The sequence below is a fragment of the Oncorhynchus masou genome, chromosome 6 (genome assembly GCF_036934945.1).
Source record: "Oncorhynchus masou masou isolate Uvic2021 chromosome 6, UVic_Omas_1.1, whole genome shotgun sequence".
NCBI lineage: Eukaryota > Metazoa > Chordata > Actinopteri > Salmoniformes > Salmonidae > Oncorhynchus > Oncorhynchus masou.
In genome coordinates this window covers 13,260,669-13,277,904 of record NC_088217.1, presented here as the reverse complement: position 1 = coordinate 13,277,904, position 17,236 = coordinate 13,260,669, and the positions used below count along the sequence as shown (strand labels likewise).

At 42.3% G+C, this 17,236-nt stretch overlaps 1 protein-coding gene across 3 annotated transcripts in view; it reads right to left on the bottom strand.

The window, feature by feature from the left end:
- The window catches only part of LOC135541381 (cadherin-22-like), a 276,477-nt gene extending 259,567 nt beyond the window's left edge, over positions 1-16,910 (bottom strand). For all 3 annotated transcript variants that reach the window (XM_064967581.1, XM_064967580.1, XM_064967583.1), the window contains exon 1: positions 16,768-16,910. The gene's annotated coding sequence lies outside the window, so the exon portion shown is untranslated. The remainder of the gene's footprint in view (positions 1-16,767) is intronic.
- Positions 16,911-17,236: the final 326 nt, after the last annotated feature.

Below are 17,236 nucleotides of genomic sequence, written 5' to 3'. Positions count from 1 at the left end.
CAGAACCCCATCACTAGAAGCCAACTGTCTGACCTCGACTACATCAGTCAACCAGAACCCCATCACTAGAAGCCAACTGTCTGACCTCGACTACATCAGTCAACCAGAACCCCATCACTAGAAGCCAACTGTCTGACCTCGACTACATCAGTCAACCAGAACCCCATCACTAGAAGCCAACTGTCTGACCTCGACTACATCAGTCAACCAGAACCCCATCACGAGAAGCCGACTGTCTGACCTCGACTTCATCAGTCAACCAGAACCCCATCACTAGAAAACAATGTTGACTATGCAAATCGATCCATATCAGAATGGCATCACTCTGAGTGAAAACTCAAAAAGAGAAGAGGAAATATAGAAAAGAAAGGAGGACCGCAGCGATTAATGTCTCTCTCTGCCAAATCCACTCGTTCTGTGTGTTCCAATCAGAGTGGAAGAGACTTCGAACTGGGACATATCACAATCCCAGCTCAGTAGTGTTGTGTCTCATGGGTATTAACTTACAAAGCCCATTATGCTGCAGAAACAAAGAAGCGCACGCAGAATGACAGAAAACTCTGCAATACCAGGCAGAGGGCTTAATCTCCCAAAGATATGCATCATCAGAACAAATCCCAACGTGTCCCCAGATTAAATTCATGTGTGCATGTGGCTGTGCACCATTAAAAACAGATGTGCCATTGTCATATCATAACTTCTTTACACAGATATGGCAGATTCAGCAGTGAACACAGAAATGCTGACGCACACATACACACAAAATGTGAAACACCGGATGCATAAAAATGCATGTTTACATTAGCAATAGGGTGCTTAAGCATAAACTCAAAACACAAGCCGACTGTCTGACCTCGACAATGCCATAATCGTGCATAACTACACAAGGACTTTTACTACAACACACATTAACGCCCCACGATAAGACAACATCATCTTGGTCATGATGCAAGTCTAGCTGCAGATAGCAAGGAAGTAAACGTCTCTGTTAAAATGTTTGAAATTTGGCCGCAATCTCCTTCACACCCACCTCGTGTGCGTCCCACATTTTGCACCCTATTCCAGGTGTAGTGCACTACTTTTCACCAGGGCCCATATGACTCTGGTCAAAAGTAGTGCACTATATTAGGTGGTAAGGTATCATTTGGGAGGCAGGCCTAGTCAACACCTCTCTGTTTGGAGAGAATATCCGCAGCCCACCAGAGGCAGGCTTTTTCAAAGCTATGTTGCTCTGTGATGCTTCCTAACCTTGTTCACTGTCACTCAGATGATCTAGTTTACTTAGCTGCCTTCCAGATATCCAGAACAGAAGCACTCTGCGCTAGGTCCCACGCACAATGGCCCAGCCTGATTCAGCCTCCTCTTTCTCCCCACACTGTGGCTGACCCCAGTGAGTGGAGAGAGAAACACATGCACACTCAATTTTAATTCAATTTAAGGGGCTTTATTGGCATGGGAAACATGTTTACATTGCCAAAGAAAGTGAAATAGATAATAAACAAAAGTGAAATAAATGATAAAACAAATGACTGTAATGTTTACTCAGTTAAAAGAATAAAGACATTTCAAATGTCATATTGTCTATATACAGTGGTGTGCAAATGATGTGCAAATAGTTCAAGTACAAAAGGGAAAATAAATAAAACATACACTCTCTCTCAATCATTTGCACACACACACACCCCATCTCATTCTCTCTCATACCAACCCACACACAGCGTTTTTATACTAGTGCATGAACTACTGTAAATATAATACCTGTGACCATCTAATGTTGAAGTGAGCAAATTCCTGTACTGCCCATCTTGATTAGACATTTTTAAATTCTATTTCAATAGAGATTGCTCTCTTTCTCTCCTGTTGTTAACTTATAGCACATCACGACACATACAGTGGAAATCCATTCGTTATTTTGTTTTATAAAATCCTCATTGATAGCACATTGTTATGCGCCTACACTTGGCATTTTTTTATTTTAAAAGAAAATGTCGACTGAGAACACTGAGAAAATCGTATTTTCAGGTTGTAAGACCTTGAGGTAACACTGAATGGCTGTCTGCTGTGAGATGAAAAAGCATTGGCCACAGTATCACAAGCTGTGCTTTCTTTTCCAAAAGACTTCTGAGATTGAGTCCAGAGCAGAAGTCCTCACCCCAAGGCACACATTGTGCTGTAGTCTCAGCCTCCATATGTCAAGACCATGTCTATATATGACAGCTTAACGATGGTCAGAGCTGGCCAGACCCTGGGCAGGGTAAATGTTGCAGGAGACAAAGAAAACTCTTTTAGAGACAGAAAGAGATGGAGGGAAACAGGGGAAAGAGAAAATGAAAGACAGAAACAGAGACGACCAAAGGGGCTGTCTAAAGAGCTGATCTACTGTATACAGTAAAGCTGTACAAGAGACTATTTCCAGCCTGAAAGATGGAAAAAAAATCACTGTATCTGTCGAGTTGGTCAACCGCACAGGGATCCAACATTGCACAGTGCAATGTTGTTACTTTATAGACGCAATCAATTGGCTAGTACTCCAGAATTCCCTCAATTGAGATGAGGGATGAGGAATCATTTGGATGAAGGATGCGGGTGATTGGATGGGGAAATGTAGGCTGGGTGAGTTGAGGAAAGGGATGCTGTTTTCTTTAATGTGGCAGTCAGCAATAAAGATTCTCCCCGCCCCTGTTTCGGTAAAAAGCTGAGGGATGGGGCTTGAGCAATGTAACCACTCAAATTCATAGAGAGATGCTATGGATACAAGGACTGACATCCATGATATCAAAATTATAGTTTTAAATGTGTTTTTGAAGCTGTGTTTGTTTACAAAAAATTGTATATTTGGCTTCTGATGGGGTAGGACAGCTACACTGAGTTCGTGAGGCATTTATAAGTGATTCTTGAAGAATATAAATGGGTACTGTACATATTCATGTATATGTCCCAAAATGTGGCAACTGCTGATTCTCCCTTTAAATCCCAATATTATTACGAAGCTTTGTGATATGATGGTTTCCATTTTGTATGTTTTTCTTTAGATTGGCAGCCCACATGTACTACAATAATATACATTTAAAAATATGGAACAAAAAAATATGTTGAGAACTGAATATGAATGGATATGAGTTTGAATATTGTGCCTGTAACCCCCAAACAAAAAAATGGCAAGCAAAAAAAGGATGAGTAATGATTCAATAGTATCTGTGATCCGTGTGAGCGGTCGACCAATACTATCGGTTATCCGTGTGAGCTGTCGACCAATACTATCTGTGATCAGTGTGAGCGGTCGACCAATACTATCGGTTATCCGTGTGAGCGGTCGACCAATACTATCGGTTATCCGTGTGAGCGGTCGACCAATACTATCGGTTATCCGTGTGAGCGGTCGACCAATACTATCGGTTATCCGTGTGAGCGGTCGACCAATACTATCGGTTATCCGTGTGAGCGGTCGACCAATACTATCAGTTATCCGTGTGAGCGGTCGACCAATACTATCGGTTATCCGTGTGAGCGGTCGACCAATACTATCAGTTATCCGTGTGAGCGGTCGACCAATACTATCGGTTATCCGTGTGAGCGGTCGACCAATACTATCAGTTATCCGTGTGAGCGGTCGACCAATACTATCAGTTATCCGTGTGAGCGGTCGACCAATACTATCAGTTATCCGTGTGAGCGGTCGACCAATACTATCAGTTATCCGTGTGAGCGGTCGACCAATACTATCTGTTATCCGTGTGAGCGGTCGACCAATACTATCGGTTATCCGTGTGAGCGGTCGACCAATACTATCAGTTATCCAGTGTGAGCGGTGTGAGTTATCCGTGTGAGCGTCGACCAATACTATCGGTTATCCGTGTTTCGACCAATACTATCGGTTATCCAGAGCACCAATACTATCGGTTATCCGTGTGAGAATGACCAATACTATCGGTTATCCGTGTGAGCGGTCGACCATTACATATCGGTTATCCGTGTGAGCTGTGTCCAATACTAGGTTATCCGTGTGAGCTTCAACCAATACTATCGGTTATCCGTGTAAGCATACAAATACTATCGGTTGTTAATGTGACGGTCGACCAATACTATCGGTTATCCGTGTGGCGGTCGACCAATACTGAACGGTTATCGTAATGATTGTGTGAGATTAGCATCGACAATTGTTATCCACAAACTGCGCATCCCCAATGTTAAGGTTATCCGTTGTGAAAGTTTCAGTCGACCAATGTTTATCGGTTGTTGTGAGCGGTCGAACCAATTTATCGGTTATCCATGTGAGCGGTCGACTTGTAGTGATGGGAAGTTCGGCTCTTTTTACTGACTCATTCAGTCAAAAGAACAAATATTTCAACAAATTTCCTTCATTTATTTCAGTAATGTCCAGAGCACCCTACCGGAGAATGATGAAAAAAAAAAATCTACAAGCCTCTCATTCACCATAGGGGGCTTATTGGAGCTGTGTATTGTAACTGAGACTTATAAAAGTGTGCTTCAAACAATGTTATTTTGTGATTGCTAAGCATACAAATAAGATATATTGTTAATTTGAAACAAGGTCTAGTTGCCAATCTCTTAGTTGTGGCTGCAACCGGACCAGATTGTGAACGACTCTTGGCGTAATGATTGACTGCTGCGAGGGAGAGATTAGCATAGTATTGTTCACAAACTGCAGCATCCCCCAATGTTAAGGTATGTTTTGAAAGTTTCAGAATGTTTAGGTATGTTTTGAAAGTTTCGGAATGTTTAGGTATGTTTTGAAAGTTTCGGAATGTTTAGGTATGTTTTGAAAGTTTCAGAATGTTTAGGTATGTTTTGAAAGTTTCAGAATGTTAAGGTATGTTTTGAAAGTTTCAGAATGTTTAGGTATGTTTTGAAAGTTTCAGAATGTTTAGGTATGTTTTGGTTCTACAAAGCTCTGTCCATCAATTGCATTCAATAATCTAATCAAATCAATTGACCAATATTGGCCACATACACATGGTTAGCAGATGTTCCGGCGCCGACAGAGATGGCCGCCTCGCTTCGCGTTCCTAGGAAACTATGCAGTTTTTAGTTTTTTTACGTGTAATTTCTTACATTAGTACCCCAGGTCATCTTAGGTTTCATTACATACAGTCGAGAAGAACTACTGTATATAAGATCAGCGTCAACTCACCATCAGTACGACCAAGAATATGTTTTTCGCGACGCGGATCCTGTGTTCTGCCTTACAAACAGGACAACGGAATGGATCGCATGCAGCGACCCAAAAACGACTCCGAAAAAGAGGGAAACGAGGCGGTCTTCTGGTCAGACTACGGAGACGGGCACATCGTGCCCCACTTCCTAGCATTCTTCTTGCCAATGTCCAGTCTCTTGACAACAAGGTTGATGAAATCCGAGCAAGGGTAGCATTCCAGAGGGACATCAGAGACTGTAACGTTCTGTGCTTCACGGAAACATGGCTCACTGGAGAGACGCTATCCGAAGCGGTGCAGCCAACGGGTTTCTCCACGCATCGCGCCGACAGAAACAAACACCTTTCTGGTAAGAAGAGGGGTGGGGGTGTATGCCTTATGGCTAACGAGGCATGGTGCGATGAAAGAAACATTCAGGAACTCAAATCCTTCTGTTCACCTGATTTAGAATTCCTCACAATCAAATGTACCGTATTATCTACCAAGAGAATTCTCTTCGATTATAATCACAGCCGTATATATCCCCCCAAAGCAGACACATCGATGGCTCTGAACGAACTTTATTTAACTCTTTGCAAACTGGAAACCATTTATCCGGAAGCTGCATTCATTGTTGCTGGGGATTTTAACATGGCTAATCTGAAAACAAGACTCCCTAAATGTTATCAGCATATCGATTGCGCAACCAGGGGAGGAAAAACCTTGGATCACTGTTACTCTAACTTCCGCGACGCATATAAGGCCCTGCCCCGCCCCCCTTTCGGAAAAGCTGACCACGACTCCATTTTGCTGATACCTGCCTACAGACAAAAACTAAAAAAAGAAGCTCCCACGCTGAGGTCTGTCCAACGCTGGTCCGACCAAGCTGACTCCACACTCCAAGACTGCTTCCATCACGTGGACTGGGACATGTTTCATATTGCGTCAGATAACAACATTGACGAATACGCTGATTCGGTGTGCGAGTTCATTAGAACGTGCGTTGAAGATGTCGTTCCCATAGCAACGATTAAAACATTCCCTAACCAGAAACCGTGGATTGATGGCAGCATTCGCGTGAAACTGAAAGCGCGAACCACTGCTTTTAATCAGGGCAAGGTGTCTGGTAACATGACTGAATACAAACAGTGCAGCAATTCCCTCCGTAAGGCTATCAAACAAGCTAAGCGTCAGTACAGAGACAAAGTAGAATCTCAATTCAACGGCTCAGACACAAGAGGCATGTGGCAGGGTCTACAGTCAATCACGGACTACAGGAAGAAATCCAGCCCAGTCACGGACCAGGATGTCTTGCTCCCAGGCAGACTAAATAACTTTTTTGCCCGCTTTGAGGACAATACAGTGCCACTGACACGGCCTGCAACGGAAACATGCGGTCTCTCCTTCACTGCAGCCGAGGTGAGTAAAACATTCAATCAATCCCTATACCAGTCTGCTGTTCCCACATGCTTCAAGAGGGCTACCATTGTTCCTGTTCCCAAGAAAGCTAAGGTAACTGAGCTAAACGACTACCGCCCCGTAGCACTCACTTCCGTCATCATGAAGTGCTTTGAGAGACTAGTCAAGGACCATATCACCTCCACCCTACCTGACACCCTAGACCCACTCCAATTTGCTTACCGCTCAAATAGGTCCACAGATGATGCAATCTCAACCACACTGCACACTGCCCTAACCCATCTGGACAAGAGGAATACCTATGTGAGAATGCTGTTCATCGACTACAGCTCGGCATTCAACACCATAGTACCCTCCAAGCTCGTCATCAAGCTCGAGACCCTGGGTCTCGACCCCGCCCTGTGCAACTGGGTACTGGACTTCCTGACGGGCCGCCCCCAGGTGGTGAGGGTAGGTAACAACATCTCCTCCCCGCTGATCCTCAACACTGGGGCCCCACAAGAGTGCGTTCTGAGCCCTCTCCTGTACTCCCTGTTCACCCACGACTGCGTGGCCACGCACGCCTCCAACTCAATCATCAAGTTTGCGGACGACACAACAGTGGTAGGCTTGATTACCAACAACGACGAGACGGCCTAGAGGGAGGAGGTGAGGGCCCTCGGAGTGTGGTGTCAGGAAAATAACCTCACACTCAACGTCAACAAAACTAAGGAGATGATTGTGGACTTCAGGAAACAGCAGAGGGAACACCCCCCTATCCACATCGATGGAACAGTAGTGGAGAGAGTAGCAAGTTTTAAGTTCCTCGGCATACACATCACAGACAAACTGAATTGGTCCACCCACACAGACAGCATAGTGAAGAAGGCGCAGCAGCGCCTCTTCAACCTCAGGAGGCTGAAGAAATTTGGCTTGTCACCAAAAGCACTCACAAACTTCTACAGATGCACAATCGAGAGCATCCTGGCGGGCTGTATCACCGCCTGGTACGGCAACTGCTCCGCCCTCAACCGTAAGGCTCTCCAGAGGGTAGTGAGGTCTGCACAACGCATCACCGGGGGCAAACTACCTGCCCTCCAGGACACCTACACCACCCGATGTTACAGGAAGGCCATAAAGATCATCAAGGACATCAACCACCCGAGCCACTGCCTGTTCACCCCGCTATCATCCAGAAGGCGAGGTCAGTACAGGTGCATCAAAGCTGGGACCGAGAGACTGAAAAACAGCTTCTATCTCAAGGCCATCAGACTGTTAAACAGCCACCACTAACATTGAGCGGCTGCTGCCAACACACTGACACTGACTCAACTCCAGCCACTTTAATAATGGGAATTGATGGGAAATGATGTAAATATATCACTAGCCACTTTAAACAATGCTACCTTATATAATGTTACTTACCCTACATTATTCATCTCATATGCATACGTATATACTGTATATCATCGACTGCATCATTATGTAATACATGTATCACTAGCCACTTTAACTATGCCACTTTGTTTACATACTCATCTCATATGTATATACTGTACTCGATACCATCTACTGTATCTTGCCTGTGCTGCTCTGTACCATCACTCATTCATATATCCTTATGTACATATGCTTTATCCCCTTACACTGTGTATAAGACAGGAGTTTAGGAATTGTTAGTTAGATTACTTGTTGGTTATTACTGCATTGTCGGAACTAGAAGCACAAGCATTTCGCTACACTCGCATTAACATCTGCTAACCATGTGTATGTGACAAATAAAATTTGATTTGATTTGATTTAGTGCGAGGGTAGATAAATGCTTGTGCTTCTAGTTCCGACAGTGCAGTAATATCTAACAAGTAATCTAACAATTCCACAACAACTACCTTACACACAATTCTAAACGGATGGAATAATATGTACATATAAATATATGGATGACCGAGCGGCATAGGCAAGATGCAATAGATGGTATAAAATACAGTATATACATATGAAATGAGTAATGTAAGACATGTAAACATTATTAAAGTGGCATTATTTAAAGTGACTAGTGATCCATTTATTAAAGTGGCCAATGATGAGTCGAGTCTATGTGGGCAGCAGGCGCTCTGTGTTAGGGATGGCTGTTTAACAGTCTGATGGGCTTGAGATAGAAGCTGTTTTTCAGTCTCTTGGTCCCAGCTTTGCCTCACCTGTCCTTGATGATGTTTTTGGCTACTATTATATTTACAGATAGTTTGTTTGCCCCCGGTGATGCGGCAGTTGCCGTATCAAGCGGTGATACAGCCCGACAGGATGCTCTCAGCTGTGCACCTGTAAAAGTTTGTGAGGGTTTTAGTTTACACATTTCTTCAGCCTCCTGAGGTTGAAGAGATGCTTTTGCGCCTTCTTCGCCACACTGTCTGTGTGGGTGGACCATTTCTGTTTGTCCGTGATGTGTATGCCGAGGAACTTAAAACTTTACACCTTCTCCACTGCTGTCACGTCAATTTGGATAGGGGGGTGCTCCCTCTGCTGTTTCCTGATGTCCACGAGCATCTCCTTTGTTTTGTTGACATTGAGTGAGAGGTTGTTTTCCTGACGCCACACTCAGAGTACCCTCACCTCCTCCCTGTAGTCTCATCGTTGTTGGTAATCAAGCCCACAACTGTTTTGTCGTCTGCAAACTTGATGATTGAGTTGGAGGCGTGCATGGGCAAGCAGTCATGGGTGAACAGGGAGTACAGGAGGGGGCTGAGCACGCACCCTTGCATTTATAAATTGCATTTATTCTTGCACCATGCGAACATGTATTTTTATTCTCTATGCTGCCTGCAGAGTGATATTTTCTGCACGCACATTAGGGCTGGGCAATATGGCCAAAATATCAAAGCAAGGTATTTTTTCAACTTTTGACAGTGTGACAGTATTATATGTTTTTGATTAATAAAAGTTCTAAATTTGCTAAAGGAGTAGTGGTGGCAACACATACATTCTAAGTTATTTTAATGGGTCTTTATAAAAATGGGTCTTTATAAAAAAATAAAGTATATATTTTCATATATACACACTGCTCTTGCTAGTATCGGTGCTCTTTACTAAGCTTTACGTATCGGCCTCAAGGACTTCGTCAGATCTTTGAGGCCGATATGTAAAGCTCAAGAGAGAGCCTTGATACTAGAAAAAGCAGTGTGCAGGTTTCTTCTTATCTTATTCAACTGTTACCATGTACCTGCAACAAAGATAGCTCAGATGTGTGACAGCCTTTTGAATACAGTGATGTTTGACATGACAACAAATGAAAATGCCATGGATGAGTGATTTTGACAGGTTAGGAACCAAAGTGTTGGTCAGTGTTTCCTACGGGACCCTAATCTTTGGCTACATTCAAAGTTCTCTTTGCTACCTCATGTAGCTAACATATTCATGCTTCACCTATTCCTCTTTGATTTAGAAGATACTGTTGTACAAACACGCTGATTTAAGCCTACAACATCACTGGTAGCTATGTTTGCTCTGACTCCGTACAAATTGTAGCTAGCTAGACAGCTAACTAGCGATTAGCAGCTAACATGATTTAGCCACAACTTGCTAAGAAAAGACAAACTAGCGGTTTGCAGATATACGAACGCTTGTGCATTTATAATAGAAGCAAAGAGGAAACAGCATTGTTCACAACATTGTTGAATGACCATGTAGACTGAACGCAAGTGTCTATTGGTTGAGCAACAAATGTGCTCACTCCTTCAGTGATGGGCGGTGCCAGGTCTGTGGAGAGGGATGACAAGTAGAGGATTTAACTATAAAAATGGACGTTACACACAGCGTATCATATTTAAACCAAACATTCAAATACTGTTATAGAAGATAAAGTAAAAACTCAAACCGGTTCGTGCATCAATATCGGTATATAGTAAAATACAGTATATCGCCCAGCCCTAACGCACATGATAGACTGTTTGTCGGAGCACGCCTCTGGAGCAGCTGAGCCGGAGGAGCGCATACCCAATTCTGCTGAAGAATTCATTGCGGCTAGCAGGTCAAACAAACGACTACAATGAATGAGTCACTCTAAAAAACAAATAATGACTCTCAAGTCATTCAAAAAGAACAAATCGTTTGCGAACTGCACAGCACTATTGACTTGCCATCTTTAGGTGGTGTGATGGAGTCTGTTAGTTGGGCATTGATGGATTCTTATCTGTAATAAGAGTCATTGGTCATGTAGGATGCCCTTACGGTCAGCAGGAACAATCAAGTAAATTCATGATATTATAGACTCAGAAGGAGAAATACATTGCCTTGCTGAAGAACGGTACCATGCCAGACAAGAAGAAACATCACGAGCTCTAGGTTCTGGTGTGTAGCGTTCTAGGCTGAGACAACCCCAGCAATTCTCGCAAGGTTTTTAATATTTTTTTTATATATATATATATTTTTTTTATATATCTTAGAAACTTCAGGAGTCCATCTCCATCTTCTTCTTTACCACACAGTGCACACACCATGAATCCTGTCTATGCCTCTAAAAACTCTGAATTATGGTAATGCTATTCAGACTTCTGCTGCATCTGCGTCACAAGCAGTGCCGTAGCGGTCAGGCCAGAGAGCACTGGAGTTGGAGCTGGAGGCCATTATTTGGCCAGCAGTCTCCAGAGGTAAGCAGAGGCCAAGGCAGCCGTGACTCTCACAGCACTAGGCTAGCATAGGCACAAGGCTCTGGCCTTAGTACCAGAGGATTACCAGCCTAACAGCAGGCCTCCTACTTTATCTAGCCACTTTACCAATTTCCAAAGGAACTTATGGATGTAGGTGTGTATGGAGAGGGGGAGATAGTGTGGGGGTGGTAGCAGCGTGTGTGTGGAGAGGGGGAAACAGTTTGTGTACCAGGTGGAACTATGAACCCACCACTACCATCCCAGATAGTGCCACTAATGCATTATTCAGAAGATTCAAATGTGAAACTTTGGGCAGTTTTGTCCCAGGGGGCGTATAGGGGGTAAGGGCTTTTCTATCTTGTAAAAATATCGTACTACCACTGGTAACAGCTAGCAAACATGTGATTTGCATGGGCAGTGGGACTCTCTAATCAATACATGGCTCTAAGGAAGTGTGTTGCAGTTTACTAATTTTACAAAATGTGTACCATCACTGAGCATTATTTGGTGTAAACTCACAATATTTAGGGAATGACTTTTATGTGCCTGAATCCAGACTGTAGGATACAAATAAATCAGTGGAACTTGTGATTACTTTCGTCAGTAAAGCAAACAGACTTTTGATTTATTTACCTAACCTGAAAATAGATAGGCTATTCATATCGAACATATATCAAATGTATTTATAAAGCCCTTTTTACATCAGCAGATGTCTCAAAGTGCTATACAGAAACTCAGCCTAAAACCCCAAACAGCAAGCAACGCAGATGTAGAAGCTGCTATTTACCATATACTGACTTTTTATGACACCTGGATACCGGAAAGCACCTTTATCCTTCTCCTCCTTTATCATTAACAGTTACAGATGGAAATACCAGTAAAGTGAGACAAGCAAATCATCAATGTTCAGTCTTTTGCTCTGTGACAAAGGCCAAATGTCCTCCACAAAAGCTAAATTGCCAAGGAAACACTGAGCCTAGTGATAATCATAGGAAATGAATGACATCCTACTATTACAACAACAACAAAAAACGCAAAATCATGGTATTTTGTTGATGCTTTCAACATCATTATAGCACTTACGAGCATTGGCCGAATGCCAAGGCACTTCAGAGAGATTCACAGAATCTTGGTAAAACGGTCTAAATGCTACTTGTGAATTTTACGTTTGCACCATTACATTACTACATTACAATTATGTTATGACTGAAAATTCAGCACGTTGTAAAAACTATGGGGGTATCAATGTAAATTGAGTATGACCAATTATGTGTTTTATTTGTTTATATGTCAATGGAAATTAAATAAATGTAAAAAATAATAATAATAATAATAAAAATAATAATTATTTATTATTAAAAAAAAATAGGACAGACTTGAAAATGTTGATTAAGAAACACACATCTGAGGAATCACCCACAAGTTATAGAAAATGTTAACTTGAACAACAGCAAGTAGGGGCGTACTGCTGGAAACCATTTCAAGTTCCGGATCATACAGTACACTGCACAGTATCAGTTGAAACGGTTTTGTAGCCAAACTGACCTGCTTGGTACCTGAGTCACTTTAAAGAAATACACTGAGTCCCATCACCAAATCTAATTTTAGGGACACTCATTGTTAATGATCACTTTCAGTCTGCCTCTGTGTTGCCAAGTCCTTTAGGCAACACCAAATGAGAACAGATCTTAAACCATCTTCTATCCACAGTAAATAAAAGAACATTGAAAAGTTATTAAACCATCTTGGAACACAGAAAATGCCATTGAAATAGACTATTGCCCAGTTTCAAATTGACCCCTCACCTCTACACCCAAAGCACTTATGTAGATTTGAAAGTATTGGATAGATATAAGAAAGCTAATAATAATGTAGCTCCATTTTGGTCTTCGATTTGCTAGGGCTAAAATACATTGTCTCCACCATATTGTTTTGCCTATCCAATCCTTCTAGATCAAGTACCTAGAGGCCTGGCGGGCTATAGGGATTTGGTTAAAAGGTTATGGTTACGTTAAGGGTCAGGGTTATTTGTTGGCATGTCAGTCACGTCCCTTTTAGTCACACCCCATCTGTGTCAGTTTCCGCCAAACAACCCAGAAGAGATAGTCACCACAACCTCCTGGCAGACGAGCCTGGTTCCTGGGGCAGCAGGTGTTCGACTGTAACCCGGAGAGCGTGAATGAGCCACCCACCCACCCCCTGGTCCCGGGCCAAAGACACAGGAGCAGGTGTGGAGCAGAGTGGAGCACTGCAGATGAACTAAGGAACACACGGAGCCCAGATCAATTAAACAGCCTAATAGTCCGGGATTCATAAAGCCTCTCTCGTTTGTAACCCCTATTTGTCATCTTTACAACCCCTTCCTTCCATCCATCTCACCCTCGGCTGAGGTTTATACCCAGGATCGGTAAACAGAAATCAATGACCCAAAACAGTGAACTGCTTCATATTAACGATTTATCGGAGGGTTGGGGGGTACCTAGAATTGGCTAAGGGGTTGCCCCAAGAGCCCCCTGATATGCATTCAGTGGAGGTTCACATATCACCATAAATCCATAACGTATTCAGTTGGGAGATCTGGGTTACTAGCGCATAAACCCTTTAATGTACATACTGCTTACAACAGACCTGGTCTATATGAGATTATAAACTGAGTGGTTTGAGCCCTGAATGCTGATTGGCTGACAGCCGTGGTATATCAGTCCGTAAACCACGGGTATGGCAAAACATTTGTTTTTAATGCCCTATTTACGTTTGTATTCAGTTTATAATAGCAATAAGGCACCTCTGGGGTTTGTGGTATATGGCCAATATACCACGGCTAAGGGCTGTATCCAGGCACTCCACGTTGCGAAAATCCCGTTAGTCGTGGTATATTGACCATACACCACACCCCTCTTGCCTTATTGCTTAATTATAAACTGGGTGGTTCGAGCCCTGAATGCTGATTGGCTAAAAGCTGTGGTATATCAGACAATATGCCATGGGTATGAATTTTTATTTATTTTTACTACTCTAATTATTTTGTTAACCAGTTTATAATAGCAATATGGCACCTCGGGGGGTTGTGGTATATTATCAATATACCACGGCTAAGGGCTGTATCCAGGCACTCCGTGTTGCGTCTTGCGTAAGAACAGCCCTTGGCTGTGGTATATTACCCATATACCACACCCCCTCGTGCCTTATTGCTTAAATATACCACGGCTGTCAGCCAATCAGCATTCAGGCCTCAATCCACCCAGTTTATAATGCCTGATATACCTTATTGGTTAAATATAAGCATGCCCAGGTTTAATAGATGTCATAGACAACATTCATTTGGGAGCCTAATGGCTCTAATAGACACAAATGTTCCACCCTCGTCCTATAGTGTTACCGTGGGGAAGGTCTAAAACTGATGCTCCGCCAAGGTCAATATGGGTTCAAGCACAATCCCTAGCGGCTTTCAGAGTCTGCTAATTCTTGTTGTGGATCACAATCCTAATTGGATAATTACACTCATTGATTGGATGGTGAAAGAAAGAGGCCCTTCCCTCTCTCTCGGTTTCCCCAACCTATTAGATTAGGGCCTAGTAGTGAGAACTAGCAACCTCCCAAAACTCTCAAGAATTTAACATGGACACTTCTGACCTCCAGCAAGGTCAGACAGCAATAACCAGGTGTAAAAAGTACACAGGCTAGCCAACCCCCCTGGTCCCTTATCAGATTTTTTGGGACTAGGCAATATTTTATTCTGCTCCTCCCCCTTGGTAGTAGACTGTATTCATTCTGGTCTATATTAACAGTATTGCACTTTTCATGTAGCCAACTTTTGGCCAGCTAATAGCTTAACCACCAATCAAGAAACATTATGGACTAAAATGTTCAAATCCTGTTGCTGCAGGATCATTTTGCTGTGACAATATAGGTTATGTTTTTAATTAAAAACTAAAAAATATATATATATATTTGGATACATCTGTCATCTACCCGAAGGAAAATGCAAAACATTGCGAATTAGGTTAAAACCATCATCAGTCTGAATGACCAACTCTAGAAGGGTTGAGACCAGACCTCTCCTTAGAATGCAGTACTCTTCTGAAGGATATGCAAGCACATTCATGGAACAATGGAATACAGATTATCAAAGGATTCAATCACTGACTTATTGATTTCTAACTATCTGGAGTTATACAGCATACATTTGGCATAATGTACACTTGGCAAAAGAAAGGCAAAAATGTAATATGAACATATAAAGGTATGACTGAAGAGGCCCACATAAAACCTAATCTAATGTATGCTATAGAAGAGCCACATGGTACGCCATATGATACAACCTAACTATTACAAATTGTTGTCACTGATTTGGGTGAAATGTCCAACAATAAACCCCAGAAGGCAAATAACTGGAGATGTTACATGTCATGTGTAAAACAGCACATCACATTATAACTGGAGGTATTGATGATGATAATAAATACAAAAATATTTTTATTAGTCGTAGTAGTAGTAGTAGTAGTAGTAGTAGTAGTAGTAGTAGTAGTAGTAGTAGTAGTAGTAGTTGTAGTAGTATTAACAACCAATTGAGCCTTAAAACGTGAAGTGAATATGCCGCTTTGACAGGTAGCCTTGATGTGGACATGCAATGTTCAGCCTAACGCACACGTCCAACTTCCAAGCACACAGGAGTCTGCGCATCAAGTGTCAACTCCAGTCGTTTTCAGAATGTGTGAAACTCGCCTCCTCCCAACAATGCCAATTCATTATAATTTCTAAAGAATATCCCATATGCAGTGAACTGACAGTCGCTCCATACAGTGTTTTATTTCGTTCTCTCCCTTTACCTATCGTTGCGAAAATAAATAAAAATGTGCAGTGCGTGTCCCATTGAGTCCATCTGCATCGATTACATAGGGTTTGCAGTCAAAATAGTATTAATCTATTCAATAATCTAATGCATAGGCTACTGCAGGACGTGGCTACTATACTGTAGTGATGTGTTTTCAATAGCCTACCTCAATTCCTTAATAAGTAGCCTGGCATTTTAAGTTTTTTATTTTGATTAGACTTTCATTCCCTGAACTCAGTGACCAATAATAGATCTCCAGACCAAATACACATATTGCGCAACCCATTATGCCTTTCTTTTTGAATTCATATAATTTAAAATATCTTCTGACATAATTAGATTTAAAACAAGCTGCAAACAAGTTCATTGTGAACCGATGATCTACATAATGCACGAGATGGACAGAACATTGCGTACGGTCAATAGTTATTTTCACTTGAGATATCTATCCGCCTTCATCAGTGTAGTGATGCAAAATGGCAACAAGTTCGATCTTCGATTTAGCCTAATTGCATCGTTAATCGCCCATCACTAATGAGAGCATATCCATGAGAACTGGCAAGGCATTCTCCCGTCGGTTGCCATACAAAAAAACTCTCCAGTTTTCAATTCTAGTTCCTCTCATTTCCCTTGAACTACGATATTGAAGAGGGAAACAAGCGCGGAAAGAAGTCGCTCATACAGCCGGTTTATATATGTACAAATAAATGCAAAAGTAGACCAAACAATATGCTCGTACCTTTTTACGTGGGAGAATGTCAAAGACTCGGGTAGCAAGTTGGAGAGACTGGTCCGGTCTATCCGACTTGCGTTTTTTCCAAAATGTATGATCCTCTTTGAGCAGCAGCAGCAGCAGCAACCGCGGCGGACAGTCTGAAGCGCAGCTCCACTCATCCACCCTGCCACCACGCTTTTATTGGTCTTCTTTTTGACAGGACAGAAACACACTGCATGGAAAGCCCCTTGTGGTGATGGAGAGAATTTATAAATGAAAGTGAGGGAGAGAGCGTTGAGAGTAGTGAGATTAAGCCTTGCTGCATTATATAAACCATTCACCCCCTTTTTTCACAACTACCACCAGTTTGGAGCTATAACATTTACAACAATGACATATTGACCTAGTAAAATAAATTGTGTAAAAAAACATATATATGTATATATATGTATACAGTCCGGGAAGTATTTAGACCCCTTGACTTTATGTTACA